The sequence below is a fragment of the Leucoraja erinacea genome, chromosome 30 (genome assembly GCF_028641065.1).
Source record: "Leucoraja erinacea ecotype New England chromosome 30, Leri_hhj_1, whole genome shotgun sequence".
Taxonomy (NCBI): domain Eukaryota; kingdom Metazoa; phylum Chordata; class Chondrichthyes; order Rajiformes; family Rajidae; genus Leucoraja; species Leucoraja erinaceus.
In genome coordinates, this window is record NC_073406.1 from 13,162,118 (window position 1) to 13,176,935 (window position 14,818).

At 42.8% G+C, this 14,818-nt stretch overlaps 1 long non-coding RNA gene across 1 annotated transcript in view; it reads right to left on the reverse strand.

Annotated features, from left to right (window-relative positions):
* The window catches only part of LOC129711652 (uncharacterized), a 53,683-nt gene that overhangs the window by 23,981 nt on the left and 14,884 nt on the right, over nucleotides 1-14,818 (reverse strand). The window lies entirely within an intron of this gene.

Consider the following 14,818-nt stretch of genomic DNA (forward strand, 5'->3'; position numbering starts at 1 on the left):
ATCCAGCTTTTTTTTCAGATCCTGATTCAGTATCCATTTTTCTGAAGCATCTCGCCCAAAACGTCACGCAATTCTTCGCTCCATAGATGCTGCCTCATCCGCTGAGTTTCTCCAGCTTTTGCCTACCTTCCATTTTTCCAGCATCTGCAGTTCTTTCTTAAACAATAGAAGTTTATAGTAGTTTACAAAATGTATAAAACTGTGAGAGGCATAGATAGGGTAAATGGGCAGAACCTTTATCCCAGGGTGGAATTGTCAAAGATTGGAGAGCATAGGTTCAAGATGAGAGAGACAAAGTTTAAATACTATGTGCCTGGCAGTTTTTTTTTACACAGAGGGTTCCAGTAACACATTGCCAGGGGTGGTAGAGGAGGCAGATATGATTGTGCCATTTAAGAGGCTTTTTGACAGGCACCTTGGTATGTAGTAAATAGAGGGATATGAACCATTGACAGGCAGAGATTAGTTTAATTTGGCATCATGCTCGACATGGACATTGTAGGGCAAGGGGGATGTTCCTGTGCTGTTCTTTATGTGTTTCATGATTCATGGAGTGTTTCCAACAACTTTTGTTTTATTTGATATTATTTTATATCAGCTGTGAGTGGGTTCATAGAATCCAGTAATGCACCAAACATCACGCACAATTGTAATTGGTGTCAATGGTGATCGGTTATTATCCTTTGTGTGAAGCCTTTGTGAAGAGTTGGTGTACATAATTGACACCAGGAATGGAATGGTCAAGAATTTGTCAGACAATGCATTCACAGTTATAAATACAATTAATCTGAATTGCAGGACTGGAGGTGAGACCATTTGTGTCAGGCCTATCCAGAATAGCAATCTGTTAAAAGTACCAACGACTGAGTGGATATTTCAGATGGGTCGAGTGCTATTTGCAGTGAAGAGCTTTGCAAACATTGGAAACAAGCAATGGAATGAAGTTGCACATTTGGATTTACTCTGTATATTTATGTGAAATACCATAAGATTTTTTATATGCATAATGTCGCTGATTTGCTTTGATTTATAACTTTTTTAAAAGAGGAAGCAGTGTAGGGGAAAATGTTTTATTGCATTTGGAAGAGACTTAAGAGGAGAATGCGAGATAACAAATGGTAGATAGTTGTACTAGCCATTATCTTTATTTGAGGGCTTCTACCATCAATTAAAAAAATGGCCCATTGATTTTTCCACATCAGTTATTTGTCTTCTATTTTCTGACATTTCGGGTATATTCCTAATAACAGTGTCGGAATCTAGCAGGCATGTGCCATCGGGGTAGGCAAGGTAGGCACTGCCTACCCTGACTAAAATTTTAAAATGATAATTATTAATCAATAGTAAAGGCACGGGGGAATTATGCCTACCAAAGAGATCGATCTCTTAGGCAGGCATCATTCTCCGTGCCTTTCAAGCGCAGTACATGTAACACGCGAAGGTGTGTGCAGCTCACGTACCGTCGGCGCTGATTTCAAGCCGGCAATTTCAAGGGGAGGTGAAGGCAGCTGAAATTCTGCCTGTAGCATGGACTGTGTACTGCACATGTGCAGCAGCTTACTACGCATGCGCAGCGCATGTTTCAAGGCGTGTTTTTCAAACATGGATTGTCATTATCTTAAGAGTATCTTAAGAAACAAAGGGAGACGAATGGAAGGTACACAAAAAAGCTGGAGAAACTCAGCGGGTGCAGCAGCATCTATGGAGCGAAGGAAATAGGCAACGTTTCGGGCCGAAACCCTTCTTCAGAGAAGAATGGAGTTTGTGTACAAATAATGTGGTAAGTAGATTTATTTTAGCTATATGTTTTTAAATACCGTATTTCCCGGCAATGAAGACAACATTATTTATACAAAAATAAGGCATGAAAATGTACCTGCATCTTGGAGGCCGAAGGTTAGGTTGTTAGCCAAGAAAGATCGACTTGGTTACCCCTCAGTACAGCAACATCAAGAACGATAGCCAAGTCTATCCCTCATTGCTGCCAGCTGACGGGTAGCGGCTGTAAAGTGGGAAGCGGCTGTAAAAGGACAGCGCTCCTGGGGGGGGGGAGAGTTCTTTTCACAGCGTGTGGGGCGTCTGGCCAGGGGTAAAGTTGCGGGGAGGGTAGGAGCGTTGAGAAGGAGGGGGTCGGGGATTATGCCAGCAACCAGCTCAAGAGCAGGTCAGCGGGCGATGGATAACAGGAGCTTACTCCATGTGTCAGTGCGAGTAACCTCAATTGGTCCCTTGTTTATGCTGACACAGGAGTAAGCTCCACTGACCGCTGTCCTGTTATCCATTGCTCGCTTACCTGCTCCGCTCTATGATCGTTGCTCTTGAGCCGATCCCCTCACTGTTCAGGCAGAGAGCACTTCCAGAGGTGAGCGGGCTGGCAGAAGGCGCTGAGGTCCCGGCAGCCGCTCACAGCCACCCGAGCTACTTCCCTCCCCGGCCACAATCAGGTGGCTCTGTGCCCAAAGCGCCGCGGCAGCGGTGAATGAGTGGGTTACTGGCATGATCTCCGACCCCCTCCTTCTCAATGCTCCTGCCCTCCCCACAAATGTACCCCTGGCCAGATTCCCCACACGCTGTGAAAGGAGCTCTACCCCCAATTGGTCCTTTGAACTAGTATTGTAATTCAATAAGATCACAACTGATTCAACTGGTCCTGGTGTGCTCCTGTTTTTCCCACCATCTCTCAACCTGCCATCACCCCCCACCCATTCAGTAATTCAGAATGAAGATTTGGAAGCCTTGGGCAAATTAAATAGTTACTTTCTTTATTTTTATTTTTTATTTTTACAGAGAGGAGAACAATCTGCGCGGTTTAAGATTTTTTTTAAAGCCGACTGACTCACGTGCCTCGAATATAGTAACAGAGAGGGAAAGGAAATAAGCCAAAGTCACTGATGGATGACAAACAGAAATGGCCAATTCTGATATATTTGAAAAGAAAGAGCGAGTTACCCAAAGTTGGAGATTTCACTGTTGAATCCTAAAGACCACAACATGCCCAAATGGGAGATGAGATGTTGTTCTTCCAGTAATTTTTGAGTCATATAAAAAAAACATACTTCATAAAAAGCATACTTGCGGTACCCAAATGTTAACATGAAATATGATTTGCCAAACAATATGGCTCTGCAACACACTACAAAAGTATTAAGAATCTCGGTATATGTGACTCTCAAATCTTTACTCAAACTCAGCTTTTCACCGTACAATGGATAATTTTAAAATGCTTTTATGCGACTCCTTAGAGAGCTGTGTTGTAAGGCACTGAGTTAATACAATGACATCTCTTATTCTAAGCAGCATAACAATAAATAATATGTAATATGTTAACTGAAAAAACCCCCAGCTGAATAGAGGTAACTTCTTTGCAAAGCATGTTGTGTTAATTAAATTTCAATGCACCTGCACCTGAAATGAACCTTTAGTAATATCAGGTTTCCAGAAGCCAAAGCTTTGAAATTAGCTGTCGTTAGTAAACTAATGCAAGGCTTCAAGTGCCTCTTTGAGTTCAATGAAAGAGGAATGAAAAAGAATCCTATCCCCCAGCAGAAGTTGGAAGCATTTTCACCTTTGATGTGAAAATCTTCAGGAAATCCCATATGTAATCACAAACAAAGATATTTTTTGGGGATAAAATTGCACAGCTGTCTTCCAGAATGGAAACATAACATTTGTTTACAGCCTCAAACTTTGCATCAATGCAAATATACAACGATTAGAATATGGCAAAGGCAGCAAACATATTTATATACAGGACTTTTTTTCCTAAATTACTCAGTGTAATTATTTAACTGATACTTTCTGATGAAGAACTGGAAACAAAATACTGTATGTAAAATCAGAGTGCAAGATGGCCACCTGAGATATGCATCGGATTGCTGGACCATGTGTCCCTACAAACTATCATGTTAATCCTGACCTTTTTACCCATCCACACTGATCCCATTTGCCCGCATTAGCACTATTTCATAAGTTTATGTTATACTGGAGGAGCAGGATTAGGCCATTCAGCCCATCACGTCCACCCCGCCATTCACTCGTGGCTGATCTATCTTCTTCTCTCAACCTCATTCCCCTGCCTTCTCCTCATTATCCCTGACACCCATACTAATGACGAATCTGTTAATTTCTGCCTTAAAGATATCCATTGACATGGCATCTGCAGCCTTCTGTGGCAATGAATTCCACAGATTCACCACCCTCTGACTAAAAAAAATCCTCCTCATCTTCTTTCTAAAGGTACTTCCTTTTATTCTGAGATTATGGCCCCTGGTCCTAGACTCTCCCACAGGTGGAAACTTCTCCTTCTCTCCTTCTCTGCTTCTCCTTCTCCTTCTATGCCTTGCCTATTTAAATATCTAAATGTCTCTGAAACACAGTGATTGTATCTGATTCCACTAGGTCCAATGCCAGCACGTTCCGGATGTCAAATATTCTCTGTGTAAACAACTCATCTTTCAGATCCTTTCCTCGGCTTAAACCTATGCACCCCTCCCCCCTTTGTTTTTAATAACTCCACTATGGGTTCAATATTCTGACTATCCACTTTATCTTTGCCACTTTTAATTGTCTATACCTTGATTAGGTCACCCCTCAATCTCGTTTGCTCCAGGAAAAACAAGCCTAGCCTGAAGGGTCTTTCCCCGAAACAAACCCTTTTTTTTTCTCTCCAGAGATGCTGCCTGTCCAGCTGAGTTACTCCAGCATTTTGTGTCTATCCTAGCCTATTAAATCTCTCGCCATAACTAAAGTCATCCAATCCAAGCAATATTCTGGTGTATCTCCTCTGCACTATCTCCATTATAAAAACACCCTTCTTATAAGGTGATGACCAGAACTCTTGGTGCAATATAATCACATTTGGTAAAGCTGCAGAATCGAGGATGACATTGTAATGATTTGCCTGGCATATGGCTACCCAGTTTAATTCAAGAGGCCAAAATGTATCTCACTGCTATCTCTGATGCACTTGACAATGGGGTCCCACCAACATAGCATTCAAGGTAGTTAAGCAAAAATACAGCATGGTGTTTGTAGGTTAACTGCAGATTTACAGCTCCAATGTCATGGGTTCAAACCTGATTTCAAAGCTGCCTGCATGCAATTTGCACATTTCCCCTGTAACTATGTGTAGGAAGGAGCTGCAGATGCTGATTTACACCAAAGATAGAATATTAATATGATAGGTATTGATTTCTCTAACTTCAAGAATATTGATTTCTCTACTGTCCTCATTATTAAATATTACTGATTGTATGCCACGTTGTCACCTTCCCTTCAGCTACCATTGAACCATTCGACATTTCCTTATCACCATCTGCTTTGATCTGACCGTTTTCACAACTTCCCCCTCCATACTTCTAGACTTCCTCTCCCCTGACTCTCAGTCTGAAGAATGGTCTCGCCCGAAAACAGCACCCATTCCTTCTCTCCAGAATTGTTGCCTGTCCCGCTGAGTTACTCCAGCATTTTGTGACGATCTTCCCTGTGACTATGTGGGTTTCTGTCAGGTGTTCCCATATCCTCCCACATGCCAGAGACATGTTGAACTTTTAGCCTTTGTAAAATGACCCCTTGTATAGGTCACTGTAGCTAAATGTGGTTGTAGAGATAATGGACATGTGAGAGAGAATAAATAATATGAAATAAATGGGAAAGCAGGACTGATGGGATTGTTCAACGAGCTGCCGTGGTCTCTATGAGCTGAATGGCCTTCCATGTCATGTGAAGTGTGGGAGAGGGTGCCCATTTTAAATAAAGTGCCCAGTGCCCTTGGTAAAATATAATGCATTTTGAGGCATTTTGTGGCTGCATGCAGTAGGTTGAGGAGATGTGTAGGAAGGAACTGCAGATGCTGGTTAAAACCGAAGATAGATACAAAAAGCAGGAGTGACTCAGTGGGGCAGGCAGCATCTCTGGAGAGAAGGAATGGGTCGAGTCTGAAGAAGGGTCGCGACCTGAACCGTCACCTGTTCCTTCTCTTCAGAGATGCTGCCTGTCCCGCTGAGTTACTCCATCTTTTTGACTCTATCTTGGGATGAGGAGAAGCGCAGGTACAAATGTGACATAAAGTTCACAAATTTGAGTTCACAAAAACTCAGGCAGAAACTTCTCCCTGGTTTATTTATATATATCGCGGGTCTCAAATCTGTCCGCTAAAAAACACGAATGCTGGCACTCAAATTTACTTGGAATTTTGTCCCTGACAGAATCCATTTAAGTGTCAATCTATTTGACTGTGTGGGTGAGCAAAATGAATGATGTGCATTTCAAAGGCGGCGTGGTGAGGTTCAGTCAGAAATAAGATTCATCTCCAGAGCAGTCATGGACGTTGCATAAACAGATATTATTCTGACTCTTTATGGCATCTTTTTAAAAACACGTGATAACCATTGCTCAGTTTGAGAGGAGTAATACGACTGCGGTAAACTGTAATGTGGAACTAAAGTAAAATAATTTACAACAGTGGAGATGCAAATTAGGGAAGATGATTTGGGAAATTGGATTAAAATGTTTGCCAACTGCTAAGCAAAGGCAAACATTCAAAGAGTTTCTGCCTTACAGCGCCAGAGACCCAGATTTGGTCCTAACTGCGGGTCCTGCCTGCACGGAGTTTGTACATTCTCCCTGTGCCCTGCGTGTGTTTTCCCCGGGTGCTCCGGTTTCCTCCCACACTCCAAAGACGTGCGGGTTTGTAGGTTAATTGGCTTTGGCAAAGATTGTAAATTAGTATGTAGGATCGTGCTAGCATATGGGGATCGTTGGTCATCATGGACTCGATGGGTCGAAGGGCCTGTTTCCGTGCTGCATCTCTAAACCTAAAATCCTAAACATTTTATTAAAGTCTTCACTTTCATCCATGGAGAATTAAACATCTTAAAAATTGTTAATTGAAGTTGAGTGTATTGTCGCATGCAAAAGTGCAGTCAAGTGCAGGCACACTGATAATCTTGCTTGCAGCAGCAGCACCTGCTCAGTCAACATACATACAAAAGATAAATGATACATAAATTATTGAAAAGAAAAAGACTGAAACAAAAAAGCAAGTCATTGGTGCAAAACACAATTACAAAGGACATCCATGGTACTGCAAGTGGAGTTCCACAGTGTTCTATTGCTCAGAGCGGATTAGTGTTGTATGGGTTGGTACAAGGACCAAATGGGAAACCTAATTAATCTATTAGGAAACCTGGTCTCTTTGTATATTAGTAATATTAACAAAGACAAAGTGAAGGAAAAATTAAAAGGGGACTAAAAGTCAAAATATCTCCTGGACTTGATCCATTGCATCCTGGAGAGATGCCAAAATAAAAGATGCATTAGTGATGGTTTTCCGGATTTAAACCAAATGTAACACAGCTATTCACAATATGATTGTGAGGGAAGATAACAAGTAATAGGCCACTTGGCCTGGAAACAGCTTACATGAAAATGCCAGAATCTGTTATTAAGGATGTGGTAACAGAAGATAAAGCTGGGGCTGATCTTCTGATGACTGGAAGTTTTCCAAGTTCCACAGGCACATGGCATTGAGAGCACTGGGAGACCATTGTTTCCTGAGGCTGTCCCCAATACTACAATGGGAGGCCAGTCTCCAGCTGACTGCGGGCCTTTGCACAACATTTGCTGTGCAAAATGTCCGGTCTCACCCCTGAGTGGTCATGACGCTCCACACCACCCCCCACCCCCCCAGGCTCTGTCGATGACCAACACAATCAGCCTGTTCAGAGGGACCTCAAAGATTATGCAGGGTTGTTTCACGATCTGCCAAGACCTGTGCAGCCCATATTCTCTCATCATCATCCAACGTTGCATATAAATTTGATTTGTACATTAACCATTGAGAGATCCCAATCAACTGGTCAGGGTTTATGGGAAGAAGGCAGGAGAGAGGGGCTGAGAGAGAAGGGTAGATTCAGTAGATTCAGCCTTGATTCGTTCTACAAGGGGAAGACTGCGATTGGAAAAAGAAGAGTCTCTTTTTGGACGGCCAGATTGCGTGCGATCCAGCCCATCATCCACTCTCAGCACCTGTGCGATGGGGGAAATCCAGAAACAAGAGTACGGGGCAGAATCCCAGACCTTAATCAGTTGAGACAAAATGCTGCAATCATTTAAGAGCCAATGGTTGCTGCAATCAGTAAACAACTTAGTTTACACAAAAATGCTGCAGAAACAAGGGCTAACAAAATTGGGAGAATTCAATATTCATGCCCTCTGGATGCAGGCTCCCCAAGCAGAATATGAGGTGCTGTTCCTCCAATTTCCGGTGTTGAAGAAGTTCTCCTCCTCTCTCCGGAGGCAGTTTCACAACCTCCTCTCTAACTGCCCCCCTCTCTGTGATCCCCCCTGCCCTGCAACTGTACACAACACTGGAAATTGGAGGAACAGCACCTCATATTCCGCTTGGGGAGCCTGCATCCGGAGGACATGAACATTGAATTCTCCCAATTTTGTTAGCCCTTGCTGTTTCCTCCCCTTCCTTAGCTCTCCAGCTGTCTCCTCCCATCCCCCAGCCCTCGGGCTCCTCCTCCCTTTTTTTCCACCCTTCTCCCTGCCACCCCCTATCAGTCTGAAGAAGGGTTTCGGCCCGAAACGTTACCTATTTCCTTCGCTCCATAGATGCTGCAGCACCCGCTGAGTTTCTCCAGCATTTTTGTGTACCTTCGATTTTCCAGCATCTGCAGTTCCTTCTTGAACAAATTAGTTTAGTTCACTTTAGAGATACAGTGCTGAAACATGCTCTTCAGCCCACTGAATCCAGGCCAACCAGCGATCCCAGACTATCCTACAAACTAGGGACAATTTACAATTTTTTTCCAAAGCCAATCAACCTCCAATATGTACGTCTTTGGAATGTGGGAAGAAACCGGAATTCCCGGAGAAAGCCCACACATTTATGGGGAGAATGTACAAACTCCGTACAGACAGCACCCATAGTCAGGGTCACACCCGGGTCCCTGGTGCTGTAAAGCAGCAACTCTACCGCTGCTCCACGATGCCGCCCCTCAAATTATTAATGTAGTGTTTCCAACAGTGTGGAAGGAGGTTTGTCAAACAGAATTTGATACTGAGCTATATAATGGGGCATTGTGATGGGTAATAAAAATGCTTCGAGAATGGTAGGTTTTAACTGACATCTTTATGGCAGAAAGGGAGATGGAGAAGCAGATAAGTTTAATGAGTGTAGTCCAAAGCTTAAAACCCTGGTAGCTACAGTCTGTCTGTGAATATATTAAAATTAAAAAAAATATAGGGAGGGGTTAGTGCGAGAAAGTGGTTAAGCCTGATCTTTTCCCGTAGTCCATCCTGCAGCACCTTGTACAACCCATTGACTGAGGTCCGTGGGAAAGGAACAAGGCAGGTGTGATGCAGGCTAGAGATTCATTATTGTCTAATCTGTGCTGCCACCAAATTCCAAAGCTTAAAGCCTTGGTAGCTGTAGCCTGCCCATGAAGCAGAGCATTGCACCAATTGAACATGCACAGGGCATGCTTGATTGAAAATATTATTTGCCATTAATTAGCTAGAAATTAAATTTCTAGGGTGGTGGATACATGGAATGTGTGCTCAGAGGAAGTGGTAGAGGTGGATACAATCACAACTTTAAAAATACATTTGGACAGGTACATGCATATGAAATGTTCAGAGGGATGTGGACCAAATGCAGGCAAATGGGACCAGATCAGATTGATGTCTTAGTTGAAATAGATGAGTTGGGTCAAAGGGCCTATTGCAGTGCTTCATAATTCTATTGCTCTGTGACTCTATGATTCTCCTGCCAGTAATCTCCCAGCCTTCCAGATCTCCCTCGGTCAATCTCACACCATCCAACCCATGCTGTTCCCAGGGGTAATCTGCCAATTCTAAATCATGAACTGCCCCTTCTTGTTCTTGATCACAACCCTAGTGGGTTTATGACCAAAACTGCCGTTACCATTTGTGCTTTTACCTAGCCACCTTATCACCAGAGAGCAGTAAACAGAATATTGTCCAAGTAGCATATCTCAACTGGATGCAGCAGATACATATTTCAGCAATTCTGAGACTGTCTGAATGAAAAATGCACCTTGTGACATTTTTAATCTGATTCATTTTAACTCTGCTGATTGCTCTGACTAACTTGAAGTTACCTTGGCTTCATCTGATCAGTTGTGATTATCTTAGTGCATGTGATGGACGTGCAAGCTTAGTCCTTGCGTCTTTGTCCAATTGTAAGGTACTCATTATGATGTGCTATCCGTGATTCGTACAATTAATCACTAAGTTATAAATTCGCACAATTTATCACTAAATTGGCCAGTGTAAAATGCCGTAAAATGCTGAGCTGCCAATACTGTCATTCCTCCCTTTCATTGTCATACACATGAAAATATATAACAAATAATGGCAATAATGAGGGTTTTTTGCCTGGAAAGGGTTTAAACTTGATCTTTTCCTGTAGTCCATCCTGCAGCATCTTGTACGATCCATTGACTGAGGTCAGTGGGAAAGGAACAAGGCAGGTGTGATGCTATAGGTTCATTATTGTCTATTCTGCTACCACCAAAGCAAGGTTATTTGCCGTGAAAATGTAAAAGAACTCTGTCACATGAAGAAAAGGAGGTTGTGAAGCTGTACACAACTAAATCCAGGCACATTGAAACTACGGCAACTTGAGGAACTTAATTATAATTATACAAAATCCTTCGCTAACTATTTTGCAATTCACAAAACAAACAAAAGCAAAGGTGAAGTCTCCTGCCACCAACTTAACACACACTAAACACAATAAGACCACATTGTAATGACCAAAGGGTCTCATTAATTAAAGTGTCTGAGGCTAATACTATTGTTCTGTCTTAACCTTCTTACCATAAAGCTGGTATACTATGACTGTCAGGACTGTAAAAGTGAGGATTTCATTAAGTCGCCTATGACCATTTGACATCTTGAAAAACGATCCTTCTTTGAGTTGCCGCAACTTCTGGGCATCAGCCATCAACAATCTACATTTTCCTTGATCTCCATTCCCTTTTTTCCCATTTTCACACCTTACATATCCTTTTCTATTTATCTCCATCTTCCCCTGACATCAGTCTGAAGAAAGGTCTCATCACCCATTCCTTCTCTCCAGAGATGCTGCCTGTCCCGCCGAGTTACTCCAGCAATTTGTGTCTATCTACAGCAAACTTGTCCTTGTTCTTCAGTGCCTGCCCCAAGTAATCGAAAATGCTGACATGCTGTCCTGGAAAAGGGCCAGCCAAATGCTAATTTATACCTGTCGCCACCTCCGTCAGGGTATGTTTGAAGTATGTACATTTTGCATTTCCTTTAAGTTATCATGGTCAACATGGTTCATCCACCAGAGTGGAGATTGTCCCATTGCTCTATAAGGGGGGGGGGGGATGCAGGTTTCACTCTGACATTCGCACTTAGTGATTTTGAATCCAGCAGCAACAAGCAAAGTGACATGAACGCATGCTGATGGGTGGTCCTTGCCTGTCTGCTCAATAGCTCATATTGGATCCTGTCAAGGGGAGTTGGGAGGAGGAGCAAGGAGATTAAATAATGTCATCAACTTTAATGGCAGGAGGCTACTTAAAGATAAGTGGCAGAATTTAAGGACAAAAAGTTTATAATCCAGTATGAAAAGACTGGGAAATCTTCAATATGTTTCAAGATTTTTCAAAATAATGCGTCTCTTCAAGAGAAGGTCATGGGGCAGGTCATTCCGTTTGCTCGATGAGAATGGAGGACAAGATGATTGCTTTCATGCCCTTAGTCCATAACAATAGATGCGGAAAATGGAATATCTCAAGAAAGTTGCTCTGGTAAATTAGTCAATTTTTCATTATGCCTTCATTGAAAGATAACTTATGCATGAATTCTGCAGAGTGTCACACATGGTAGAGCTGCTTTCTCTTAGCTCCAACGACCCAGGTTCAATTCTGACCTCAGGTGCTGATGATAGATTTTGCATATTCTTTCTCTGAGTGCATGAATTTTTCCCGGGTGCTCTGTTTTCCTCCCACATTCCAAAGACGTGCAGGTTTGTAGATTAATTGGCTTCTGTAAATTTCCCCTTGTGTTTTGGATGGGATGGCATTGAACTAGTGTACTGGTGATCAATGGTCGGCCTGGATTTGATGGGCTGAATGGCCGGTTTCCACCCATACCTCTCAATTCTAAAGTCTAAATTAATCTTAAAGCTACAAGTCTCCATGTCCCTAAAGTTTTGTCAGGCAACTGCTAACACATTTTGTGTTAGCCCATTGCAGGATGAGGATTATGCACATTTGAACTCTTTTATTGCTGACAGCGGGTTTGTATGGGTCATGGATCACAGCCTTAGTTACAAAGGTCCGGACATGATTTTCCAAATCTATCTGAGGAAAGGCAATCACATGTTAGTTCTCTTTCAATCCGATCCCTCCTGAGTTTATGTACAACATAAATCGAAGCAGCTGCTTGAACATGTGTTCGAAAGTAGTATAATATCTTTAACTTGCATCTTATAGACAGTACAAGGTTATATATACTGGGCTCTACATTTTGAGTGGGTTAAGTGTAATACATCAGATATGCAAACCTTTTTTCAGGAAGCCTCCAATGATTGCAGCTACAAATGAAGAGGTAACATGGGGTGGGGAAATTTTGGCAACCTCAGGGAGATTAAATTTGGCAAGTTTGATCGAATGACCATTTCTCACAAGCCCTGATTTCACAGCTTTCAGAAGGCATTGGAAATGCCCCTGTCCCACTTAGGAAACCTGAACGGAAACCTCTGGAGACTTTGCGCCCCACCCAAGGTTTCCGTTCGGTTCCCGGAGGTTGCAGGTGGTTGCTGTAGGTTGCAGGTAGTGGAAGCAGGTAGAGAGACTGACAAAAACCTCCGGGAACCTCCCGGAACTGCATGGAAACCTTGGGTGGGGCGCAAAGTCTCCAGAGGTTTCCGTTCAGGTTTCCTGTAATGGCCCCAACTGACTCCACCCAAATCTCTTTGGCAGCTTCCATTAAAAATTACAGAATCATCTTGTAGGACGAAGTGTTAGAGAGGATTTCTCAGCTGATAGACTGCGGCTGAGTGAAGTTTTTAGTTTACTTTAGAAATACTGTGCGGAAACAGGCCCTTCGGCCCACCGAGTCTGTACCGACAATCGATCCCCGCACTTTTTCACTATCCTACACACACTAGGGGCAATTTACATTTATACCAAGCCAATTAATCGACAGACAATACATCTTTGGAGTGTGGGAGGAACCGAAGATCTCGGAGAAAACCCACGCGGTCACGTGGACGTACGTACAAACTACGTACAGACAGCACCCGTAGTCGTGATGGAACCCGGGTCTCTTACGCTTTAAGGCAGCAACTCTACCGTTGCTCCAAAGTGCCGCCACTTCATGCTCAAAGAATATCAGTAAATAAGGGTTTAATATTAGATCAATGCTATTTTGAGAATGGTTGGAAAGGGTTAAGGAGCATCCTTCCATTGACCAGTATACGGACACTGTAGTGATGTTAATGATCACGGGTTTCAGCAGTCCCACCTTTGCTGCTCGGGAGTGCACTTACTCTCTCTCTGTGATATCACTTCACGGTAGATTGACTACCAGACATTACATGTCAAGTGTTCCCTGGGGCTAACTATCATACTGAGCCATTATCGGACAATTCCCCTCCAGGCCATTTTGTTTCATGTGCCGTAGCAAAAGCAGCCGTAATTTTAACACCTTCTTCACCATAAAATCACAAGGGAAGCCTTGACATCCAGCAGTGTTCGTTTACAGACAAAGCATACCATTTAATTCTTAAGTGATAATGTTCAACATTTTAGTGCTGATTTTACTTACAGAGAGCTATAAAATTAATGGCAGTGCTGGCTCGAAGGGCCTAATGGCCTCCTCCTGCACCTATTTTCTATGCTTCTATAGATAGAGCTCTAGGGGCTAGTGGAATCAAGGGATATGGGGAGAAGGCAAGCACGGGTTATTGATTGGGGCCGATCAGCCATGATCACAATGAATGGTGGTGCTGGCTCGAAGGGCCGAATGGCCACCTCCTGCACCTATTTTCGATGTTTCTATCTATGTTAAACCTAATGTTTAAAATTTACCATTGATAATTTATTCAATATGCATTAAATGGTCACTCTTGTCTAAGTAACTGGTGCAAGTGTCAATGTAATGTCATCACTGTTGTGATATTAATTGAAGGATGAATGTTGGCCAGATAAATACCATGGGCTTCATTGATATGATGCCAGGGAATTCATTTCATGTGGCACAACGGTAGAGTTGCTGCCTTCCAGCACCAAAAACCTGGGTTATATCCTGACTACAGGTGCTGTCTGTATGGAGTTTGTACGTTCTCCCCATGACCTGCTTGGGTTTTCACTGGGTGCTCCGGTTTCCTCCCACACTCCAAAGATGTACATGTTTGTAGGGTTATTGGCACGGTATAATTGTAAATTGTCCCTGGTGTGTGTTAGTGTGCAGGGATCGCTAGTTGGCGCAGACTTGACATGCCTAAGGGCCTGTTTCCACGCTGTATCTCTAAACTAAACTAAACAAGGAGAAAGGAAAAGGAATGTTAGTTTTACTTCTGTAAAGGTGCACATCTGACAGTAAAGCACGGGTATGTTTGAATTTTCAGACAGAAGACAAGAATGGGATTTGAGATCACAGCTATTGATTCAGGCGAGGGAGGTCTTTCCACAGAGCTGCAATTGGCACAAATTGCATTTGCAAATTATCTTAATGGAATACACCACTGAAATGTTACTTCTGCTGTATAGAGCTTCACTCAGACCTTACCTCAAATGATGATATATATTTA